General features: G+C 33.2%; 1 protein-coding gene across 5 annotated transcripts in view; it reads right to left on the reverse strand.

The window, feature by feature from the left end:
* Fhos (Formin homology 2 domain containing) overlaps positions 1-26,198 on the reverse strand; it is a 279,471-nt gene that overhangs the window by 194,825 nt on the left and 58,448 nt on the right. For 2 of the 5 annotated variants that reach the window (XM_064054593.1, XM_064054596.1), the window contains exon 1: positions 2,907-2,987. The exons of the other annotated variants lie outside the window; for them this stretch is intronic. The gene's annotated coding sequence lies outside the window, so the exon portion shown is untranslated. Of the gene's footprint in view, positions 1-2,906; positions 2,988-26,198 lie in introns of those variants that run through there. 5 annotated transcript variants of the gene reach the window in all.

The following is a 26,198-nucleotide window of genomic DNA, read 5'->3' on the forward strand; positions in this document are numbered from 1 at the left end:
CAAAGACATTTTCTTGTAGATTTCAACTGGTTCTTGTAGATTACAAGTTTGGACTTCACATCTTCAAAAGTTTCAATAATTTTTTCAGAACTGATAAAATGAAAAATGGTAATTTTCAATATGCATATTTGAAAAATTTCATTCAGACTGAATTTTTCGAAAATTTTGGTTCGGGACCATCAACACGTTATGTTTTTGAATCACTTCAAATTTTGATCATTTACTTCTATTGCCGTAATAAGCACGTATATCAAGAATTATTAAAATATGCTTACTATTACTGGGTGTTCTGAATTACATGTTATTGAGTATAGTTAATAATAAATATTCTTTAAATTTTATAAAATTATGTCCCCCTGCATGTGTAATTCATGAATCCGTGTCGAGTTTTTTTACCCTAAACATCCAAATTTTCGGGGAAAAATCAAAAATGTATAAGAACACTTTAGAATTTAACTTTGAAATTACAAAAACCCAATGCTCTGAGAACTTGCAAGCGGTTTATGATTATCGTAAACATGGTAAATCATTAATCAAAGTTTTTCGTTTATGCCCCCCTAAAAATGACGTGATTTTATGATTTTGCCAAATTAAATTTTATAAAATTACATATTCCTGCATGTGTGATTTATAAATCCGTATTGAGTTTTTATTCCTGGCATCTAGATTTATGTGAAAAAAATTGAAATTATATAACAATATTTACAACGAAAATAGCAAAATTAAATTTTATAATTTTTCAAAAAATCGGGATTTGTCGGCCTATACTTCAAAGGCAAGCGAAGTTTTTCCCAAGACGTATCTTTTACAATACCCATAGGGCTTGAGAAATGTAACCTACGTAAGCTAAGGAAGTATTGTAATAAAAGGTACATACCATTTGACAAATTACCTAATAATTTCATGTTTCTCCAATACGAAAAGTAGGTACGCCATTTTCGTCTGTCTGTCGTCTATTGACGATTTTATTTGATAGATAATTCTTTTCCACAATATTTATGTAGCACTTTTTCAAGGTGACGTCATCAAAATTATAGATGGATAGGTGGATAAACTTTATCAATGTTCTTTAATCAAATCACTAGTTCAAACTTAGAATCTTAGCAGTAAATCAGAGAAGTTCATTATGCAGTTTGTCACATAAGTTGTAAAATTCATTTTACAATTTTTTTGAAAAAATCTGTGTGTCCAAACGAAATTTAGTTACCAAAATTTTAAAACTTTAGGTTTGCACTTAATCATGTATCCAATGATCTTAAATTTCAGCCAAAATTTCACAACATTAATTAATCCAGTGGTTTCAAAAATTGCCAACAAACACAACAGACAGATTGAAATGAAACACCGGCGTTTTCGTATTCTACGAGCTGTGAAACGTCTACAATGAAACCAGATAACCATCCAAATAACCCTTCTTCTTAGTTCCAACTCGGGAAATAATAGAATTCATATTCTTATCTTGTCAGCGTTATTGAACCGGCCAAACGTGAAATTGTATATTTCTGTGTTATTTTCTGATGTTTAAACATTTAGATAAGGAATTTAACTGCAAAATGCGCGTAAAACCGATCGCCCACAATTGGTAATTGATTACAGTACAGAGTTGGACTCGATGTATAATTTTACATTTTAATTTAAATTAAAGATTTACTGTTTTTGCAGTACCTCAGTATTTTTTGTTTGTTATTGCTAAACTTGAAAGGTCGAGGTAGATATTAGAGAGTACTCAAGCCATAAATCTCGTCAAAATGAGAGCACTATCAACCATTAAATTTTATGAAGCACGAATAAAACGGGCAGAGTATGCTTCAGAACTGTATAGTTGAAACATGATTACTTTAATGTTTTCTAAATGGGTGGCTGCACGATTTTCGATTCAGATCAAAAAATTGAAGGTGGGCATTTAGGTGACAAATTGAAAAATTTGGCTATTTTTGAAAATTTTTTTGCAAGAAAATGATAGTTCCTAAGTTACTTTTTCAAAGTACCACGTGATGGATATAATTTGAATCATAATACCTGAGAAAACAATTCGACTGGATCGTAGATTAGTTCATACTATTGCACGAACGTCAAATTCCACAATAATTAGTAATGTCTTAAATATGACAAAAAGAATACCTTAGTTTTCAAAAAATGAACACCCTTTATTAAAAAAAGAAACTTGTTCTTATCAAAAGTAATGTAACTCTCTTTTGTTTTATTTATGCTATTATAATTTGAAATCTGAGGTTCCTGTGTATCACTATGAATCAAACTACGATCCACTTAATTATTTTCTCTGGTACTGTGATCGCAAATTCATCACACTGTATATAATTTGTCTCAACTACAACAATAAAGGAAAATTATATGTATAGTCACTTACAAGGCAACTAAGGAATTTTAAAATTTTAAACCCTCGACCAGAGAGCCCAAACAGGTGGTGCCCCTACCTGTTCATCATTAAAACCAACACCTTGTCACAACCAAATCATCGTAATTTATTATCCATTTTCGTCGGTCAGTCCTACCAACCAACAACTTTTCAATCAAAATAGACAAATTAGTCGAATTGTTCGCCATCACAGCCGCCCCCGATCGCCCGCTCCACTCCACACACCTCCACTGCACAGGTGAACAGCGGACCGTTAACCACCGGCTAACGTCCCCAAACCGGCGGTTAACCTACTCAAAACCACATGTAGCACCAACAAAACGTTGAAATCGAAACCGAACCTGTCAAGTAACAACGGAACCGGCCGGGTAAGAAAAACAGTGTCAATAAAAGTGAATCCAATCCGGACGATATCCGGCACAGGTGACCAATCCGCGGCCGGAAAAAGCCGGTTATCTGTGAAAACCGGCGCCGTGATAAGGGCTGCGATTGGTCTAACCACAAAAGAAACAAAACACTGTCACGCTACCTGGTGCGATTATCATAGTTGGCACTGGAGAGCTCTCGGACCGTCTACTTTTCGACGCGATCGTTTCACGACTGTTCACGGCGACCGGCAAGTGTTTCGATGTCGGCAGCGCCACCGCAGATAAACAAGAGACGAAGAAGAACTACACCTGGATGCGGCGGTGTGCACTTTTTTCGGTTGCTAGGGAGAAAAAATTCGAAAATCGGCCGCGGTCGGGCAATGAGCGCTAACAAAAAAAGGAAAGGAGGCGGCTGTCGGAGGAGCGCCGAAGAGGGACACCAGGAAAAGAATTCGGCGACGTATCGATTTTATTTAAAGGTCTAAGCAAGGTGGCTTGTTTTCATGGGTGAGGTTATGTAACGTAAAGCCGGATTTCCACAAATGGATAAAACTGCAACAAGGAGAGTGCAGTTTTGACAGAACAGCAACTCGTGTTTCGGAAACCAGAAACAGTTCGGAGACTTGGAGTCGCCGGTGATTTACCAAGACATGAAATTCCATTTCGTGGCCGAAAGATTGATTATAAAGCGACATAAATTTCTTGTTTTTTTTTTTTTTAGTTTCAAGGAGTTTAATTTCATGTTTAGTTGACGTTTCATACTATGTATTATTATTATAGTTCGTAGAAAATGAAAGTACAGGTTCCTCGTTTCCGTCTGTCTGTCTTCGGTCTCTGTCGGAGATTTTATTATATTCAGGAAATGTTTACTTCCGGAATGTAACCTAAAATGAGGTTTATTTGACGAATGGCCAATTTTTCCGTTTCGGTCAGTTTGTCGTAAATCATCTGCTGGTGATGTTACTGTGAAATTTTAGATTTGATGATTCATAGTTCGTAGAAAGTGAAAATACAGGTCCCTCGTTTTAATTTACTTATCGACTGTAATTACACAAGAGCTATTCATGTAGCCGGATAAATTTTTATTCGTGACATTTAGAATCAAGTTAATAATAATAATAATAATTTGTGGCTACGCAAAATTCTGGAATTATACAAAGTTGATCCTAAAATAAGTACTCTTCTCAAATATTCAACAGAATTTTGGAAAACCACCCTTTAAATAACCTTAAACGATCAAACTATTCAGTCAGATCCAATAATGATCAGAAAAGAGAAACATGGTATATTTTGTTTCAAAACACTTCATTTTTGCGAGAAATGAAACTACCAAATGTCAAATTTTTATTTTTTGAAACAATGAGAATATTTTAGTGCTCTTACGATTCAAGAAAACTGGGCTACGGTTGGATGAAAGTATTATATAAACGTAAAATTAAAAAAGTATTGCGCCTAACCCATCTAAAAACATATCTACCGCATTCTTTTCGGAAAAAGAAATTGATATCATTTCCGGAAAAGCCATGGAATATAAAGCTAAAGCTACACACACTTGATACCATTTTTGTGTGTTGATTTACTGTTTCAACTTTCTGACTGAAAGAATGAATGTATTTATCAATTAGCTTTTTCCTGCAATTCTAGTAACAGAAGAGCGCTATTAATACATGAAAGATGCATATCAAAGCTAATTTATTCACCCTAACTAAAAGTTGGTGATGTCATGAGTCAAGAATAATTTAATCCACCCTGAGATGCATGTGGTATGCTTCGTTCTCTAGAGACAAGGGGAGTTCAGTGCATATCAATGCGTTCGTTTTCCCACTAAACAAACAGAGTGGTTTTTTTAATAAGTTGGGATGATTTAAAAACGATAATGAATAAGGACTAGATCTTTTTACTTCCCGAGCGTAAGCTAAGGAAGTATTGTAATAGGATCCATCTCCGAACTCTATTACATATTCCAAAAAAAACAAGAGGTATATATTATGTTCTAAATATAATCGTCACTAACCCTCTATTGCACTGTTCGAGTGCTTATACTGACATCAGAAAATTGCACACAACAATAACGTTTTGAGTATTTTTAAATTAATATGGAAAAAGATGTTTTATGGTAGAATTAGTTAGAGCTTGGAACACATAAATAGCATCACATTTTTTTCGGCCATCAGGCAATCAAAAAAGACCCATCAAGGTAAGCATTTCTGGATATTCTAGACAGTCCATTCCGAAACGCTGAATCACTTTTAACTGCTTGATGTATGTGTAGTTAATAGAAGAGACCAAACACCAAAAATTTGGTCTAACATACACCTAATACAATTGGACAACTGTACTAACATTTGCTTTAAGAAGAGATTAACTGAGTGGGAATACCATTCTGTGTTTTTTTAATACCTGGACAATCTCGATAGAACAACAGAGGGCCCAAAACCGAACCTTGCAGGACCCCATTTAAAACCTGACCAAAAAAAATAGGGTCAGATGGGTAATTGTAAAGTAAGGGTAATTGTAAACGCCGTTTTTATTTTCCTCCGTTTTAAAAGTTGGTAGCACTGTGTGTGGTATTTAGTTACTGAAAAATCTTGTTTTCGGTGTGGTGAAATGTTACGGAGTTGATTTTCACGCCATAAAGGTATGCAATGTTTAATCTACGTACTCTGTCTTGAGAAATACGGTGCTTGCAATTGTAACTCCTAAACGTGTGAATTTCTCAAAGTTAAGAAAGAATGTCCATCGTCGTTTACAATTACCCCACGTAAAAGAACTACTATATTTACGGATTTGTCAGCCACTTCAGGCAATATTTTGCCCTTAGGATGCACAGAAATTACAAGAAGAAGACACTTGGTCCATCGGACAACTAAGAAGATTTAGCCAGAGCAGTGTCAAATGTAGAAAATAAAAAAAAACTTTCCGACAAGCCGAATAATTTGATGGAATACCAAAAGCAGTCAATCTATCATATCTAGAAATAAAGGTCGAAAAGGGCTTGTCTTTTAAGAAACCAGAATTCCTTCAGAAATCTCGTTATGACGCAATGAAATATCAAGTGTTCTCAATAAATACAAAATTTGATGAAACCAACAAGAACTAAAGAACTTAGCAAGTAAAAAAAGTAAGAGTGGGCAAGGACGCGTTCAAAAACATAAAAGCTAAGAAAGAAGGCGTTAATGAAAACGAGAAGAGAAAGACTGTTGGAAATAGACAAAGTAAAAGCAAGAAAATCTCTCAAAATATAAGTGACGATGAAAGTGATTATACAATGGAGTACCGGAAGTTTTTTTTATGAAACCCCTACCTGGACAACAACATCTAAACATTGCAGTTGGAAATTTTCTTTTAGTCGCCTTCATGAGTAGTCATAGGAAAAACCCACTACAGATATCTCTGTAGAGTACAAGAGATTGACGATGACGAAGGAGAGATTATACAAGGTTATACCAAACGGAACAATATGTGCAATGAATTTTCTACCATTCCAAGGGACGTATCAACTATTTCGTTTGAGATGGTTAAGGATGTTTTACCTAAGCCTGAATCTAAGGAACAAAATGGGGAAGTTGTACAAGTTTTTCCGGGTCGGGTGGAAGTCCAACAGAAGTAGTTTTATTCCATGATTCAGTATTTTTTTATTTTTATACTGAATAAAAGTTTAAAAACCCGCATGTTACATATTATTTTTGTGAGAGTAAATAATTAACTGGGGTAATTGTAAACACAAATATTCCAATATAGATTTGTATGGTACAACTTCCTAATAAAGATTGTTCACATTACCCCCTCAAAACTTTCACTGCAATTCCAATCAGGTGCGGAACCACTGACACACAGGACCGAGGTACTTTATTTTGACCTATTTCAAAATTTTGAAATCGCATTTCATTTTGTAAATACTCTATAATCGGAATTCACGATTATCCGAACATCCAGTAATCCGAACAGAGGCTATTTGAAGTCGATACTTCTTTAATCCGAACAAAAACTCTGCAATCCGAACTGAACTTGGAAACACGCACCTACTTGCAAAAATGACGCAAGATCTTTCTGCATATGTTGTATGGAATATTTTGAAATTTTTAAAAATTGCGATATTTCAGTGCACTAATTCTGGAAAAAAGGTTGAAGTTATCGAAGAAACGAGGCCCGAAATCAACCAGAAAAAGTATTTAGTTAAATTTCGAAAATCGTCGAAAATGGGTCGAAATTTGCATGTGGAAAATTCGATTTTTTCGAAATTTTTAAAAATTGCGATATTTCAACTGGACGAATCTGGAAAAATGGTTTAAGTTATCGAAGAAATGAAGCCAGAAGTGACTTCTGAGGCCCAAAATCTACAAGAAAACGTATTTAGTTAAATTTCGAAAATCGTCGAGAATGGGTCGAAATTTCTGAAAAAATTCAGGGTATAGATCGCGGCGTGTTGAGTCCAAAAAGATAGCGCGTTTATGGTCACGGAGTAATATTTTTTTAGAATGTATCTATTGTTGCTTAAGAATTCTTTGATTTTGTTTAATAAAATTAAGGTTTATTTCTTGAAGTTTGTTTCGGATTATCGAGGTTCTACTGTACACTATACGTGTAACGAAAACAACCAAATGTCATCCATGTTATGTGAAAAAGAGAATACTAGCTAAAATTTTACATTTTTTTTTTTTTTGTACAAAGTATGCAAAATGCGTTCACAATTACCCCATCTGCCAACTTTAACTTTAAAAACACGTTCAATTCTTTAGGTGAAAACTTTCTATAGGGAAAAATTATCGCATGAGCACACATAGAGATCCAGAAAAAAAATTGTTGAATAAGAACGTCGCCAAAATTCAACATCAAAGATGATCTAGGAATGAAATAAATTTTCTTGTAAAATGACGGACTTCTAATTATTGCAACAATTCTAAATAAAATTTAAAAAAAGTGAAAGATTATTAACTACTTGATAATGAAATACAGTGCAAAATTTGTTATCGATAATGCGAATACAAAATCCCTGCAGTTAATTTAAACTGCTAAGTTCTGTCTCCACGTTTTTGTTAGTCTTTATCAGTCCCAACCATGTAATTTTTAATAATTTTCCATTGAAAAAATAGCCAAAATCGGAGAAAATTAAGTATTTAATTACGACTTTAGAAAGAGCTAATACGTCAGATACTACAAATTCCACACTATTGCAGCTACATAGCTTTTGAAAATACCCAATATTGAGTATGAAGCATGCAAAAAATTTTTGTATCAAAACTTACTTCCACTTGCATCTAAAGATGTGTCTTGGATACATGATATGTTATTTCTGATAAAAACCGGGCACAGAGACCGAATCATGGCTGATTTAGATGTTTTGTTTACACCTGTGTGACAAATTGAAAAATCGTAAAATTGTAGAACTGTAGAATCGGAAAATCAAAAACTGAAATATCGAAAAATTAAAAAAAAATCGACTTCGAAATATGTATCTACCGGTTTTCATTTTTTTTAGTTTTTAAATTTTTCAACTTTTGAATATTTCATTTGATAATTTGTATGACAATTTTGGAATTTTTTGATTTTTAATTTTTCAAGTTCTCAAGTTAAAATTTTTCCTTTTCATGATTTGTCGTTTTTCGATTTTTTAACTAAAAGAACAAATTTATTCGAACTGAAATTTTGAAAACCCGTAAAATCCAAAAATTGAAAATTAGAAAAAATAAACATCTATTTTCTCGATATTTTTAAAAATCAAATAATTGAGAAATGGGAAAATTGCCAAAATTGTAAAATTAAAAAATCGAAAGATAGATCAAAAAATTGACAATTTAAAAAGCGAGAAATTGAAAAATTCGTAAGTTGAAAAATCGAAAAACTGAGAAATCTAGTAGTATTCGCCACGATAAGACTGATTTTGGCAAATCCTCTACTCTCTAAGCACACAAAGGGCGGATGGGTGGGGCTAGCACTTGCCAAATAACCTACCCTCTAAGAGAATAAAAGGCGGGTGGGCTGGGCTAGTATTTGCCAAAATAAGTCTTATTTTAATAAGTACTAGCCCCGCCCACCCACTCTTATTTTCTTAGAGGATATGTTATCTGCCAAAATCAGCCTTATCTTGGCAAGTATTAGACTGATTTTTGCAAATGACAGATCCCTTAAAAAAATAAGGGTGGGTGGGCGGGGCTAATACCTACTTGCCAAGATAAGACTGATTTTGGCAGATGACTTATTCTTCTAAGAAAATAAAGGCTGCGTGGGTGGGGCAGTGCTTGCTAAAAATAAAAAAATGACATATTGAAAAATCGGATAAATGAGAAATCGGAAAATTGTACAACTGTAGAATCGGAAATTCAAAAACTGAAATATCGAAAAATGAAAAAAAAAATCGAATTCGCAATTCCGGTTTTCATTTTTTTTTTTTAGAAAAATCCAAAAATTGGAAATTAGAAACAAAATTTTCAGATGTTTTAAACATGTCAGATCGCTACGGTACGCATGTCAGATCGCTGATCAAAATTACTTTTTATTCCCTTCCAAAAACCCGGTAACAAAAAACCAAAAATCGAAAATTTAAAAAAGTAAAAATTATTTTCTCGATATTTTTAAAAATCAAATAATTGAGAAATAGGAAAATTGCCAAAACTGTGAAATTAAAAAATCGAAAGTTTTTTTCAGTTGCCCAGAGAAATCAAAAATCGAAAGATAGATCAAAAGATTGAAAATATAAAACGCGAGAAATTGAAAAATTCGAAAGTTGAAAAATCGAAAAACTGAAAAATCTAGTAGTACTTACTAGGATAAGACTGATTTTGGCAAATGATCTACTCTCTAAGAAAATAAAAGGCGGGTGGACCGAGTTAGTATTTGCCAAAATCAGTCTTATTTTAACAAGTACTAGCCCCGCCCACCCACCCTTATTTTCTTAGAGGATATGTCATCTGCCAAAATCAGTCTTATCTTGGCAAGTATGAGGTTGATTTTTGCGAATGAGATACCCTCTAAGAAAATAAGGGTGGGTGGGCGGGGCTATAACCTGTTAAATTAAGATTAATTTTGGCAGATGACCCACTCTTCTAAGAAAATAAAGGGTGGGTGGGCGGGGCTAGTACCTTTTCTTAGAAGAGTAGGTCATTTGCCAAAATTAGAGGGTAGGTTATTTGGCAAGTACTAGCAAATATTTAATTACGACTTTAGAAAGAGCTGATTCGTCAAATACTACAAATTCCACACTATTGCAGCTACATACCTTTTGAAAATACCCAATATTGAGTATGAAGCATGAAAAAAATCTTCGTATCAAACCTTACTTCCACTTGCATGCAAAGATGTGTGTTGGATACATGATATGCTATTTCTGATAAAAGTCGGGCACAGAGACCGAATCATGGCTAATTTAGATGTTTTATTTGCACCGTTGCCATGGAAACTACACATCGTAGCCGCCTGATATGCGCCTGATACAACTGGACTGTGGTCCCGTTCCGACAGTGCTCGGGAGGATTGAGTTACTATCGCGGGTTTTAATTTTCATTCTGCGTGAACACGTATGATAAATATTCTTGGATAATCTTCTCGGTAATACAGACATTCGGAAACAACTCAACACCGCCTATATTAATAATATTCGGTCACATAACGCATAAAATTTTGTGGACTGTTTGAATTTGCTTTACGTGGACATGACGAAAGTAGGGAATCACAAAATCCAGGTATATTTCTAGGTCTGATTGATTTTATGGCTGAATTGGACTTTATCAGATCATTTGAAAGAAGCAACGGTTTTTAAAGGAACGCCTAAAACTGTCCAAAATGAACTTTTAGATGCCATGAACGTAAAATTTTGATCGAAGGCAAAAAGTATGTGGAGAAATCCTTTTTTATTTTTATTGAATGTATTTTTGTAGTTATTTCCGTATATTTAACTCATCAATCAACTTGTGTCCCCCCATTTCAAAAGATCACGAGCCGCCACTGATTTTTTGGTAGGTTGGCAACATATTTAAAATTTGATGATGGCACACTTGATTGTCAAATTGATTTTTATGACACTAAGCCAGTAGCTGCCATCTTCTCAACAGATTATTCCTATCAAAAGTGACAACTGTGAACTGACATACTAGCATTGCTGCCAATAATTCAGAATTGCCAACACAAAAATTTGGCTCAATCATTAACACTCATTTTTTCGCCATTTATCAAAGTTTGCGCTGGTTTCCTACTGATGCTAATGAAAACGCATATCAGTCCCAAGAACTACCAATAAAAGTAGATAAACTTGTACACGTCGTAAAATCATTAAATATTAATAATTCTGATTAAAATGATGTCATATTGTTTGCTACGTTTATCAACCAATACTTGGTAAAACTAACATACGATGGAAAAAATAAAAAATTAATTTTACGAGTAATTTATTTTATATGACAACCTATAGAAGTTAAAATAAAGATATATCTGGACTCTTAAAATACTGGTGAAGACAATAGCACGTAACAAGCTCTCTGGTTACGTCTCCTCAAAACAGAGAACACGACTGAAATTATTAAATGCGCTAATTAAGTTAAATTAAGTATAGGCGGGCGCAACATTTCTGTATTCTCCAATTTTAGAGAAAATTGAGAAAGGATTATCGGATAAATGTAAGAAGGTGATCTAAGCAAAACGGAGACCAATAACACACGGTTTTTTACAACTCCATTTGTTCGGTAAACAGAATATAAAGAAAACTAGCAAATTACCATAAAGCGGACTGATAATAATTAGGCCTTTGGTCAGTTGAACCAAAGTAATGAAGCATTAAACCATCATAAACAGGTTTATTGGGGGGTGATTTTATAGCTTTATGCGGCTTCTTCGGCGGTTTTAAAGACTGCACATGACACGACTAAATTTAAATTTAAATTAACGACAATTGCCTTGTTACTAAGCGTAACTACGAAGAAGGCGTTTAAAATTTGGACTGTATTATTGTTAGTAACAAGCTGTTACTTAGCCATTTCTCAGAAACGTTGAGATTTCGCAGAAGACTAAACATACACGTAAACATGATAAATCCGCCTGTAAAATACACCTTTGTGGAAAAACCTACACCACTGTGGTGTAGATAGCGCGCCAATGCACTGCAATCGTCACCTCGCCCATCCACTCCCAGAATATTAATTTTATTTACTTTTACCGATAAAAAACTTCTTCGACGTGTACCCATCGATCTTCAGAACAGACCGCGAACCGAACTAGACTGAACGCTGACGTCACGCCGAAGTCTGCCATTCGGCAATAAAAAAGAACTGTTTTGAAAACAGAATGGTAATGTGTCGTTTATGGGATGTTGTTATCTGATGATGTTTGCTAAAATGGTCTTATTTTGTGCTCAGTCGGAACCATAAAGATCTTTGAAATCTAAATATGGGCATTTTATGAGAGAAGAATTGTTGGCATCTGATTGTTATGCTGAAAATGGCGGCGCGGATGGCCAAACAATAGGTAACCGGGTTTTGCCACCCAGATGGTCGGAGTATGGGAACGTGGTCGAAAACAAGGGAAATTTTTCTAATTATGGCGCCACTCGGTACAGTAGTACAAGATAATTTTATTCATAAAACTGGTTCAACTAAAGGAAAATATATGGGCAGGCTATGGCAGAATCCACAAAAGCGAATCAACAGGTAACAAATTTCAAGGTAAGAGAAGGAACCGTCTTCATGATATGAAGGTTTCAAATACATAAAACATTTTGTGTAACACTGTGTCTGTTAAAATCGAACCATTAAATGCCATTTCTGCGACTGGTGTTTTTTCCTTTTAACAGAAAAGTGATTTTTTTTTAACAAAAACATAAATCTTTCTAATGCATTCAGTGATACGAAATGTTAACTTTCTCGTTTTTGTGAAAATCTTTCGGTTTTTATTTTAGTTTAGTTAGTTGATAAAACCGGTAACTTTTACTTCTCTGTTTAAATTATATTTAAGATAACACAGTTTTCGTTTCTCTCGTGTATTGTGCTTTCTAACATTTTGAAATTTTGAAAATTTTGCATAAAATGAGTAGAATGCAGTAACGATGAACCTCAGCTCCTTCGAAGGATATAAACACGTCACTGTCAAATTATTATACAGAATTAATGTCTTATATCCTGTTACTGAAGAGGAAACAGGAAAGTAATCATCGCAAACACCCGCTTCACTATTTAATAATTACAATTAATAATACCACCATACCCAAAGTATGAAATCACTTTGAAACTTGACAGAATCCGCAGAAAGTTCTCACTCTTTTTTTATTTTGCCCATAGCAACATATAAACAGTTATTTATATATCTATAAGTGTCATTTTTCGTGGCTAAATTGCAGTTTGTCATAATTTATGCATTGGAAACCACGCCTTGACATTTAAATAGTCCTAATGGGCTTGCTGATAGCAATGGAAATAATACATATTCGTCATCGTATATAAAGTACGTTTGTACCCGTTTTTGGATATAACGAAATCTATTATAAAAAATAAATTGTCCGTGTGCTTTACGCAAATTTATTAATTAATTATAACCGACCCTATATGACAATAGGTACAATTAAACGCACTGCTATGGTGAAGAAGCCATGGATACACTCTAGAGGAGTGTCCGATATTACCAATTTATCTAAGCGAATGCTGATAAGAAAAGTTTTCTTTTAATTTATTTTAATGGGAACTCCTGGGACATTCAACGAAACCAATTTTGTAAAATAACGTGTACATACATAACGAGTGACCAAAAAGTTTTCAGATTAGAGTTGGCCATGGGAATATTTGTCATGTCTTGTGTGATATTTACAGTTTAATCAAAGATATGACAAATATTTCCATAGCCAACTCTAATCTGAAAACTTTTTGATCACCTCTTATACATATGTAGCGAGTTTTTCATAAATTATTATATATTAAAAATTTCTTACTATCTGGTTTCTTGAAATCTTAAAATTTGCAGTAGATATACGGGTGTTCAACTGAAAAGTCATCAAATCGCCGTCGTCTTTTTAATAGAAGGAAACGTAGCGAAAAACGCATGTGTGTTATCAATCGATACTGTGGCGTATAATTAACATTCATTTGACAGAATTGTTGGAAAGGTTAATTTTATTATACGAAAAAAGAGGTTAGATTGTAGCATTCCATTGTCAGTTGTCGTCAATTCATTTTACGTTATATTTCACAATGCCAACTCGATGCCTTTTTCAGTTGCAATACAGTCTCTACAACCTTCTTTAAATGTTTTAAAAGTGAAGAAAAATTTAGTGACTATAACATAATCGAATTTTTGACGCAGTCTAATAGATTTAAAGCTATAATTTACACTTATTTCCAAATATACAGGGGTATTTTTTTTAATGGAACACCCTACATAGTTTTTTCGATTTAAGTAATTTGTGAAAATGCAATATATCTGCATTTTTTATGAGAGAAATATTTAAAAATCACATTTTTCTTAACGCTGTACTTTCATAATTAAATTTGAAAATTATTATTTGTCCCATACCTTAAAGAAATAATGAAACATTCTGTATTTTATAATATGTATTTCACAAATTTGTAACTTATCAGTTTTATATCACAAGGAAGTTCGAAAAAATAACCGTTTAAAAAACACAAGGAAACAAACAATTATTTCAAATTTAATTTATGCATTCTGTATTAAGTTATAATTTTGGAATTTTTTACACATTTGTAAGGCAAGGTACCAAAAATGTTTGCAAAATTACAGGACCACCAGCTTTAAATATGGCAGAGATGAGAATTTTTAAATAACAATAATTTTTACTTCACATACGTAGACTCGAGAAACGGCTACTTTCATGTTTTCTTAATGTTTCATGGATCTCTAGGGTATATTGGCGATTTTATTAGACTGATAATATCCGAAACTACCGGACTTTGTTTTAAAATTTTCCGAATATCATTTTCATAGTAAATATTATTTAAATTTCATAAAATAACATATTTCTATAGATGCGGTTTATGAATCCGCCTTTATTTTTAACTGTAGACAGGTTTTGTAAATTCTAAAGCTGTATTTTATGAATGTTGAACGTTCTACTTCAAATATAAGACCAATTTTTGTATGCAGCGTATCTATAGATAGATAATCTTGGTATCAAGAGTGGCTCTGAATTTTTTTTTTGGTAATTATTGTTGTCACGATGGGATACATTTTTTCACATTTCAAAGCCGCCCTTGATACCAGAATTATTTATAGATACGTAGATATGTTTCACGACAGTACAAATATGTTATATATTTTTTTCTATCCCACTAAAGACGATTCCGAGAATTTCTTTCAATTTTTTTTACCCAACCAAAAGAAAAATTATGAATTTTTCAAAAAAATGGCCCCTTTTTAAAAAAACTAAGTTTTTAAAAAATTGAGCTATCGGGACGTCTTTTTTTCAAAATTTTTGTCTTTAAATGCACTTTTTAGAACAAAATTGAAAAAAGAATGATGTGAGGTTCTATGAGATCTTTCAATTTTTGGAAAAAAAAACCGTCAGTTTCTCGAAGTCCGACATTTTTGATTTTTTTTCTTAAAAAAAAACTTTAATTTTTTCTGGACATAACCCCGTAATTACGGGAGTAGGCCCAATTTGCGTTCTTTTTTTTCAATTAAAAAGATAAATTTTTTACTCGATTTTTAACTTTTTTATTTTAAAAAATATTGTAAAATTACAGATTTAAAATAATTTTAGTGTATATAGTTTAAAAAAAAGTTAAAAATGTTTCTAAAAAAAAGAACGCAAATTCGGCTCACTCCAAAAATCAAAAATGTCGAACTTCGAGAAATTGACAGTTTTTCTCAAAAAAAATTAAAAATCTTATAGAACCACACATCAAATTTTTTTTTAATTTTTTTTTTTGGAAAGTATATTTAAAGACAAAAATTTTGAAAACAAAAAAACGTTCCGATAACACAATTTTTGAACAAGTTACGGTTTTTTGAAAAAAAAAGAACCATTTTTTTGAAAAATTCATAACTTACTTTTGGTTGGGTAAAAAAATTTGAAAAAATTCTCAGGAACGTCTTTAGTGGGGTAGAAAAAAATATAAAAATTTCAACAAACTCGAAAGGGGTCGGGTTCAAAAGTGGTCGATTTGGCATGGAGTATATAAGAAACAAATAGCTATTTGAAGAAATTCGGAAAATCATATATTTTTACACATTAAAATAAAAGAATAAACACAGCTTCCCCGCAAATGACAACAGGAAAAATATTAACGGTAACGCTTAGCTTCTATTGTTTATGTTTGTACATTGAAAGAATGCGACGATTAAACACGTGGTAAGTGGCCTGATATATATAATTATTTAAAATTGTTAATTAAGGTACAGTGGAGCAAAACGTTCTGAATATTATTATGGATAAGTAGCTTTTATTAATCTTATCTTCATCCCATCTTATTTAATTTTTATTAAATAGAGATGGGCGCAACATTACTGTATTCTAAAATTTTCGAAAAATAGTACTCCTTAAGATATTACTGAATTTGGAAAATGACAGCCTCTAAGAAAATAGAGGGCGAGTGGGTGTGGCGATAAGATAAGACTCATTTTGGACAATGATATACCTTCCTAGAAAATATAGGGTGGGTGGGCGGATCTCAGTTTTGCTAAGATAAAACTGAACAATATGAAGAGTAGTCACTAGAATGAAGAAAGGGTGAGTGGGCGGGGCTACTTCTTGCTTATAAGAATTTAAAAAATAGAAAAATTGCTAGTACCTGCTAAAATAAGACTGATTTTGGCAAATGAACTACCTTCTACGAAAAGAGAGGGTGGGTGGGCGGGTCTAGTATCTCCTAAGATAAGAGTGATTTTGGCAAATGACATACCCACTATGAAAATAGAGGGCGGGTGGGTGGGGCTAGTATTGCCTAAGATATTACTGATTTTGAAAAATAGACATACATGTGGCTAGTACTTGCTAAGATAAGACTCATTTTGGACAATGGAGATGATATACCCTCCATGAAAATATAGGGTGGGTGGCCGGGGCTCAAATTTGCTAAGATAAAACTGAACAACATCAAGAGTAGTCACTAGAATGGAGAAGGGGTGAATGGGCAGGGCTGCTTCATGCTTATAAGAATTTAAAAAATTGAAAAATCGGATAGCTGAAAAATCAAAATATCGAAAAATTGGAAAATTGAAAAATTGAATAATCAAAAACCTGCAAAATCGAAAAATTGAACTTCTGTCTTTACATTCAACCTTACGAAGATCGCATTTTGAAAGTTATTTGTCTAATAACATGTTAAAGACAGATGAAAATGGAAGACGTACTTTTTGATGTCCTAAGAATTATAAAAGATCTAGAAAATTTGTTGTTTATTTGATCAATAAAAAAATTGCTACCTGTGAGTCAATTGAACCAGCGACCTTTGCCTTAGTAATTCAACATTTTTATTGCACAACCATCGATTTTGATTTTTCCCGGATACCTAGGGTAAAAAATCAAAGCAGAATCATAAACCACAAGTATAGGAGTAGAAGTTATTTCATAAAATTTAAAAGCGTTCACTAAAAAAAAAATGAGGGGACAGACGTCATCAAGTTGTTGGCGTGGATGATTCTGCACGACATTCACAACGTCCATATAAAATTGGACCACAATCGGTCGACTGGTTTCGGAGATTATCTGTCCAATAAAATTGACTCAGACGACAGACGACACACGGCAGCTGACGCAAACACGGGACCTACTTTTTCGTATTCTAGGGCTTATGAAACGTTGAGAAGTCATGAAAGTGGCCATGAACCTCGGAAAGTAAAAATTATGTAGGTACGTAACTCACTTTATCAAAATATGTACAGAAATAAAATATATATATATATATTTTTTTTATTTTTCCCAAAAAAGCTGTTTTTGACTCTCATTATATATCAAACAAATTAGCATCTTTTGAGCTATACTTATAACAATACAAAATACAATAAATAATAAGAAAACTACTTAAATTAACACCAGATTGTGACCACTGATTCTGACGTTGTTTTGATGATTTTTTTCATTTGAATGGGAAGACTAATAGTGTAAATTAAAACTTTCAATTGGTGATGACACTTATTTCAAAGACCACTGATTATTGTATGGTATTTATCGATCATCAATTTTTTTTTGTGACCAAATATATTACAATTTTGATTTTATTTCAATCAAATACCCAAAAAATAGAAAACACCTATCCATAAAATACTAGCGACTTTTGACAAAATGATAAATAATCCATTTAGCCTACATCTGTCATAAGCTTCCAATCTTCGACCTCACAACTTATCGATCACCATCCCATTACGAACCCAGCATGTGGAACAAGTACTTCCTGCCCTTGACCGCCGTAATAAATTATTCCATCCACAGTAGCATCTAATTAATAATTTTCTTTCACTCGATCCTCCTTCCCTCCATCCATCCCGCACCCGCTAAATGGGGCAAGGTAATATCTGGCGTACCGAACTTTCCTCACTCGTAACGAGTTAATATACGACCAGTCGATTACCATCAGATTTTACCAATAATGGGCGTAACGGTCCAGAATATGGGCCATCGAATGGCCAGTAAATATAATTTTAGAGGCGCCAGTATGGCAACTTTCCACGTTTTTGTTTAACGTGCACATCCAGCTGCAGCAGACGTGATTTAAACGCCGGTGTTAAATATACTCACGCACTGGAAAAAAGTCCGCACACGCACTTGCGTTATGCAACTCTCAGCTGTTGACGCCCTTCTGGTGGATTAATTGCGACGGCTGGAATGGGTTTCTAGCCCACACAACGCTGGATATATGGGACAGGTGGGTATTTTCGGATCGGGTGAGGCGATGGGCGAAATTTTCCTAATAGTCGAGATTAAAATAGTCGTTTGTGTAAATCAGACAATGAAAATTCAACGCACTAGAACGAACTAACAGTGAAATTTGAAAAGCATTTCAGATTCTAAAGACATTTTATGACCCCTGGAGAATGAGAAAATAGGTCTCCCGCTTTCGTCTGCCTCTGTCATGTGTCGTCTATGTCGATATTTATTTATTAGATAGTGTTGAAAACCAGAGAATGGCGCAAAATATGACAGTTCTTTGAATTGTTGGGATTCAATTGTTAAATACTAATGCAAAAAATTGGTCTCATGTTATTAGATAATCCAGTGTTTCAGAAAAAAATGTAAATAATACCAGTCACACTTCCCTAAACTTGGATTAAAAGTAGGGCGTTCAGAATGTACAAAGTTCGCGTCTGCCGTTTATAAAGTACGGCGTTTGTCGTTCAGGTCTACACGGTAATTCTACGTAAACCAGTTGCGGCGGGAAATTTAAAAGATTTTAAACTTTTTTTGAAATTTTAAAATTCCAATTTTCTTAATCTCCGGTTTAATTAGGAATGATGTCAACTACTGCAAAATGTATGTTTTGTTTAAATCTTAAATCTGAAAAAAATTAAATTTCAAGAGACAAAAATAGGACTTTATTACAAGCCTAAAGGCAGTATTTGTATAGCAAGGGATGTGAAAGAAATTTGAAAAAAATATCAAAACAAATTGTTGTTTCAAAGGCGAGGGAAGATCTGTCTGAATAATTTTATTTTTTTTGAGTTTGAAAGAGAAAAGTCTTGCAGGCGCCTACTGTTTTTTTAATATAAAAAAATCTTCGGGGCTTCTTGTGTTTTGTATTTAAAATATATTTAAAAAATCTCAAGGATCCATGGAGTTCTTTTTTTTTTTTTTTTTAAATGTAAATGTTTATTGTCACATCAACCACGAAGGGTTATTAGTGACAAGGCGGTACAATTCAAGATGTATAATACAATTTGCAATCCTTAAATTAACTGCAGAAGGCCGGCTGTTGTGAGGAACTGCAATAGCTTTTCCACAGCTGGGAGATCACCCAGAACTTCGGTAAGGGATGGTGCCAGTGACCAGCGGATGCGGTTCTGTTGAAATGTTGTACAGTGGAGTAGAATGTGTTCCACTGTTAGTACTGTGGAGGCAAATAATAGAAGGTCGAGTTTGAGTAGTTAAAATTTGCAGATACGGTAGTCGGGCATATAGCCCATTGAGGTTCCATTGCAGGATGAATTTTAAAATAAACTTTGTTGGGACGACGAATCAGAATCGTCGTCCGTTTTAAAAGACTCCGCAGAAAGGCCCAGTTGATTTTTAAGCCTTTTCTGGATCCGAGTAAAACGATTTTTCATACTTCGATTATCAAGGGTGGGGTATAGGTCATATAGCATATTAAGAAGGCCCCTAATGTCATCCGTATAATCCTTTGAAACTGATAGTGGGTCAGAATTTCCAGAGACATTGGTCATAAAGTCGCAGAATTGAATGAAATTGAGCACATAGTGGTTATTATCATTGTCCAACAGGGATTTTACACATTCCAGTCTTTCGGAAACAGTACTAGGAAGTATACTATCCGTTGAGTCATAGCGTTGTAAGGAGTCTAATCTTTTTTCTTTGGACGCTTTCTTTCTTTTTGCTCGCTCTTCAGGTCTTTTAAATTTTGTTGCTTGTAATTCGTCTGTATGCATCTGCGCTGTTATGGACGTTGAGGGGTCAGAAGTTTCAGAGTCAGCTGGTCGTTTTTTGGACTGTACCTTAGGGTCTAAAATTCCCTCCAAGGAAGAATTCTGGCTTGGTTGGTCTTCTTCTGAAATAGGGTTTGGTATGTTCTTGCACTGACTTGCTATATGACCAGATTGTTTACATAGAAAACAAGTAAGGTCATCAAAATTCAAAAAAATTCTATAATCGGTTTCATCATATTTTACGACTACCGAGGATGTTAATTCTAGGGCTGGATCGGGTAGGATATACACTTGACGTCGGAAGCTTAAAACATGTCGAAATTCTGCGTCGGGAACACCCGTCCTAAGGAAATTTATTGGGGACACGATTTTAAAACCCATGGTTTGAATAACATTTTCAATTACTTCGTGTGGAATTGATGGGCACACGTTGGAGATTATGATTCTTTTGGCGGGAGTAATTAACCGACGGATATCTATATTCACGTTATTAACAGTGATAGTTGCGTGTTCTGAAACGATTTTGTCTACTAACTCCACAGTTGCCAGATAGACACAAATTCTCCCGTTAGATATTCGTGACGCAAAAATAATATTTTTGGGGTCCACAATGGGACCTAATGCTAGCAAGTAATCTCTTAGTTTTAAGTCTGCAACGACGTTCATAATGATGGCTTGTTCTTTCTTGGGAAAACTGTTTTGAACATTTGTGGAAGTTTGACTTTGTGATTGCGACATTGTAACCCCTGTAGTCAGAAGTTACAAATACAAATTTGCGTAAAAAGTGGTCGTCAAGGAGATAACGTAACGATAGATTGCATTTTGTGCTGGTTAAAGAAGCGCTGATAACGGCGCCTCCTTGTCTTCTTGTGCGATAAGCACGAGATAACAAAAAGTTATCACAATTGATGTAGTGTTCACTTTCACTAGCACAAGAAAATGATTAACACTTCAAACACTAGCAATCGTCAAAAGTTGAAGGAAATTAACGGAGACTCGGGAACACGTCAGCGCGCTTCGATGTCTCGTCGGAAACTCTCATGGAGTTCTTTATTTGGAAAGAATTTTACAAAATCTTAGGGACTTTTGGCGTCTTTTTTTAAATATGTGATGTTTCGTTATTGAAGGTGAAATCAAAATATTGTCAAAACCGAAAAATTGAAAAATCGAGTAAGTAAAAAATCCAAAAAAAAAAACAGAAGGGCGAAAAATAAAAATCGAAATCTTGAAAAATGCCCAAATTGAAAAATCCCAAAACTTAAACAGAAATCGAGAAATTGAGAAATCTAAAAAATCAAAAATTTAGAAACGCCAAAATTGAAAAATGGAAAAATTTAAATACATAAATCCCAAAACTGAAACGTCGAAAAATTGGGAACTCGAATAATCGAAAAGACGATTAATCGAAAAACTGAGAAATCGAGAAATCGAAATCGAAAAATCGCGAAATCGAAACTGAAATTTCGAAAATTATGTTGAAAATTGGTCGAAAATTAAGCGTATTGTGCTAATTTTTGAATATTTCAAAGGACGATTCTAGAAAAACCATTGGATTTATTGAAGAAATGAAAGCGGATATGACTTCAACGGCCCGAAATCTACAAGAAAATGTATTTAGTGAAATTTCGAAAATTATGATGAAAATTGGCAGAAAATTGGGCGTATTTGGCATATTTTTGAATATTTCAAAGGACGATTCTGCAAAAATCATTAGAGTTATCGAAGAAATGAAAGCGGATATGACTTCTACGGCCCGAAATCTACAAGAAAATGTATTTAGTGAAATTTCGAAAATTTTGTTGAAAAATGGGCGTATTTTGCATATTTTTGAATATTTCAGAGGACGATTCTGGAAAAACCATTGGAGTTATCGAAGAAATGAAAGCGGATATAACTTCTGCGGCCCGAAATCTACAAGAAAATATATTTAGTGAAATTTCGAAAATTTTGTTGAAGATTGGTCGAAAATTGCGCGTCTCGTAATTACATTTTTGTATAATTCAAAGGACGATTCTGGAAAAACCATTGGAGTTATCGAAGAAATGAAAGCGGATATGACTTCTACCGCCGAAACCTACAAGAAAATGTATTTAGTGAAATTTCGAAAATTTTGTTGACAATTGGTCGAAAATTGGGGTATTTTACATATTTTTGAATATTTCAAAGGACGATTCTGGAAAAACCATTGGAGTTATCGAAGAAATGAAAGCGGATATGACTTCTAGGGCCCGAAATCTACAAGAAAATGTATTTAGCGAAACTTTGAAAATTTTGTTGAAAATTGGTCGAAAATTGGGCGTATTTTGCATATTTTTGAATATTTCAAAGGACGATTCTGGAAAAACCATTGGGTTTATTGAAGAAATGAAAGCGGATATGACCTCTGTGCCCCGAAATCTACAAGAAAATGTATTTAGTGAAATTTCGAAAGTTTTGTTGAAAACTGGTCGAAAATTGGGCGTATTTTGCATATTTTTGAATATTTCAAAGGACGATTCTGGAAAAACCATTGGAGTTATCGAAGAAATGAAAGCGGATATGACTTCTAGGGCCCGAAATCTACAAGAAAATGTATTTAGTGAAATTTCGAAAATTTTGTTGAAAATTGGTCGAAAATTGCGCGTATTTTGTTACATTTTTGAATATTCCAAATGACGATTCTGGAAAAACCATTGGAGTTATCGAAGAAATGAAAGCGGATATGACTTCTACGGCCCGAAATCTACAAGAAAATGTATTTAGTGAAATTTCAAAAATTTTGTTGAAAAGTGGTCGAAAATTGCGCATATTTTGCATATTTTTTAATATTTCAAAGGACGATTCTGGAAAAACCATTGGAGTTATTGAAGAAATGAAAGCGGATATGACTTCTGCGGCCCGAAATCTACAAGAAAATGTATTTAGTGAAATTTCGAAAATTTTGTTGAAAATGGTTCGAAAAGTGGGCGTATTTTGTATATTTTTGAATATTTCAGAGGACGATTCTGGAAAAACCTAAAATGGGAAAATTCAAAATTTAAAAATGTAAACTTAAAAACCCCTTGAATCGAAAAATTGAAAAATTGAAATATCGATAAACTGAAAAATTAGTTCAAAAAAATTGAAAAATCGAAAAATGAAAAGGAAAAATTCGAAAGCTGAGAAATTGAAACAACAAAAAAGTGTACAATCTAAAATTTAAAAAATCGAAAAATTGAAAATTTACTTACAATACATATCGAGAAATCAAAACATCAACGAATCGAAAAATCAAAAAATAGAAAAATCGCAAAAATGTAAGATTTAAAAAAAGCGCAAAATAAAAAAATCGCGAAATCGGAAAGACGAAAAATTGAAAAGTCGGCAAAATTAAAAAATCCATTAATCTGGAAATTGGGAAATTGAAAAATACAAAAATTATAGTACTTTTTGCTGTGAATTTAGAAACAACAAAAATTGAAAAGTTGCAAAATCCAAAAATTTAAATATGTACATAAATCCCAAAACTGAAACGTTGAAAAATTGGAAAATCGAAAAATCAAAAAGATGAATTATCGAAAAACTGAGAAATCGAGAAACCGAAATTGAAAAATTGAAAAATCGCAAAATCGAAACATCAAAATATCGAAAGTTCGAGAAGTCGAAAAATCGAAAAATCGAGAAATGAAGTGGCTAAAAATTAAAAATTGAAAAATTGTATCTTAAAAAAAGTGAAAAATCGAAACATCGATAAACTGAAAAATTAATTCCGAAAAACTGAAAAACCGGAAAATCTAAATACGAGAGCGCAAAAAATTAAAAGATTGGGAAATCGAAAAATAAAAAAACTGAAAAATCGAAAAATGAAAGATTTAAAAAGTCGAAGTACATATTTAAAAGTCCCATAATTGAAATAGATAGAAGGTAAATCGAAAATAATTTTTATATATTTCATTCCGAAGTTTCATCTTGTTTTATTTTCGAATTGTCAATATTCGTCAGTTTATTCGATTTCTCGCTAAGTCAGGTCAGGTCAGGTCAAAAAAACACCACTTCCCATTTAAAATCTACTCATGATAAATTTAAATATTCATTTTTGTTAAAAAAAATGATTTGTACGGATGTGGCGATTACTTACTTGTTTAATTAATTAATCCATTAATTCACTTTTACTTAAGAAAAGTACTTTCTGGGTTGAACATACTTTATTGTGTGATAACTACAACACACTTTCTACCTGAAAAAGATACAGTGTAATCAATATCTGTAATCAAGTAAGGGAACTGTAGTATTTGCTCATTTTAGTAGTTTCAGATATATTTTTTTAGAGTTATTTATTTATTTATTTATTATTTTTTCGTATCTCCATGTGTCCTAGGTTACAAGTTGGTGAAATATCATAATATACAGGGTGTTTTATTATTTATTTAAGGTACCTAGAAGACAAATAAAAATTTACAATGATCTTTTTAAATAAATGTCAATTAAATACAGTAGTATGGATTTAAAACACTAGCCTTTTTGGCTAAGTTTTCTTCAATCAAAAAATCAACATCAACTGCTTGATGAATACCCGTTACATGTAAGTAAATAATGTTATTTTACAAAATTAGTTACATTGAATGCCCCTGGAATCCCTATTAAAATAAATTAAACAATTATTTTTAACAAATCTTATCAGCATTCATTTCGATAAGATTACAACCAATCCAGTTTTTTTTGGAAAAATTATAAGCCTTGATTTTGAGATTTTAAGTTAAAATTCTATTACAAAATTTTGTGATGATGTCAACATTTTTGCAAAGTTTCTTGATTTAATTAATAAAATGAATTGCCTCATTCATTATTTTTTTTTAATCAATCTGTAGAACTAATTCTAAAAACTATCAGTGTATTGATAAACCACAGACAGACAGACGGAAACAGAGGATCTATTTTTCGTAGCTTTCTTATCTTCGCTCGAGGAGTAAAAAAATAATTTAATTTGCTAATTTTCGCCAATTTGTCTGGTTCAACAACCGATTCACCTGCTATCTTTATTATATAACAAACACATAAAAACGCGTCTAACCATTGCGCGGACTTCCTATTGATTTAAAAAATTCAATCCATGTCAACTTCTGCTAAACGTTTCAACATTCTCTACTATCCTAAAGCACAATCTCTGGCGATAACCGAGATACGAAATCGGCTGAGCAAACAGGTATGTGTACCAAAGTCCGTCTGGAATTAACACAACCAGTCAAAAATACATAGAACCAACAAAAATCTTCTAATTACCAACACAGTAATGTAAACTGTAAATAATAACACGGCTGAAGATGCGCAGGTATGCAGTTCCCAAGGAATTAACTTCCATAGTTTTTCAAGACGAAGTCAGCTGGTAATTTTTTATTTGTCTATTGTTTTATTTGATGAGGTTTCACTGGCATATATTCATTACAGTTTAAGAATTTATCTGCATACACGTTAACGACAGAGCAGGAGAGTGAATGCAGGTCAGTGTGATAATAAAAAGGAAAATTGTGCAGTAAACAGAGTAAAAAATGTATGATTGTATGGAGTGGACTAGTTTCAAGACGTTAGTGCCTCATAATACGTACCCATTACAGTATATATAGCTTTCAAGATTTTGAAATTACTTTAACTCTCAAGCAGGAAAAGTTAAAGAGTTTATAAAGGAATTCGGAGCTTTGGCTAAGAAAGTCTATAAGAGGTAAAGATAAATACCCACAAAAACAAAAATAAAAAGTTGCTCAATTTTGCCATTGGGACATCATAAACCTCTATTAATTAACGTCGTCTTTGTGGTACTTTACGACTATTATGATAAATGAAAGATAATCGGTTTCTACCGAGTTACGACAATTCGTCTCCTAATTAAAATGTCCATTATCCTTTTCCCATTATTCTAATGATCCGCGTGTCCTTTACGACCACGAAGGCCAATTTTTACGTAACAGCAGACG

Source organism: Zophobas morio, unplaced genomic scaffold (assembly GCF_036711695.1).
Source record: "Zophobas morio isolate AGI-343-1 ecotype UQ-CSIRO unplaced genomic scaffold, CSIRO_AGI_Zmor_V1 ptg000012l, whole genome shotgun sequence".
Lineage (NCBI taxonomy): Eukaryota > Metazoa > Arthropoda > Insecta > Coleoptera > Tenebrionidae > Zophobas > Zophobas morio.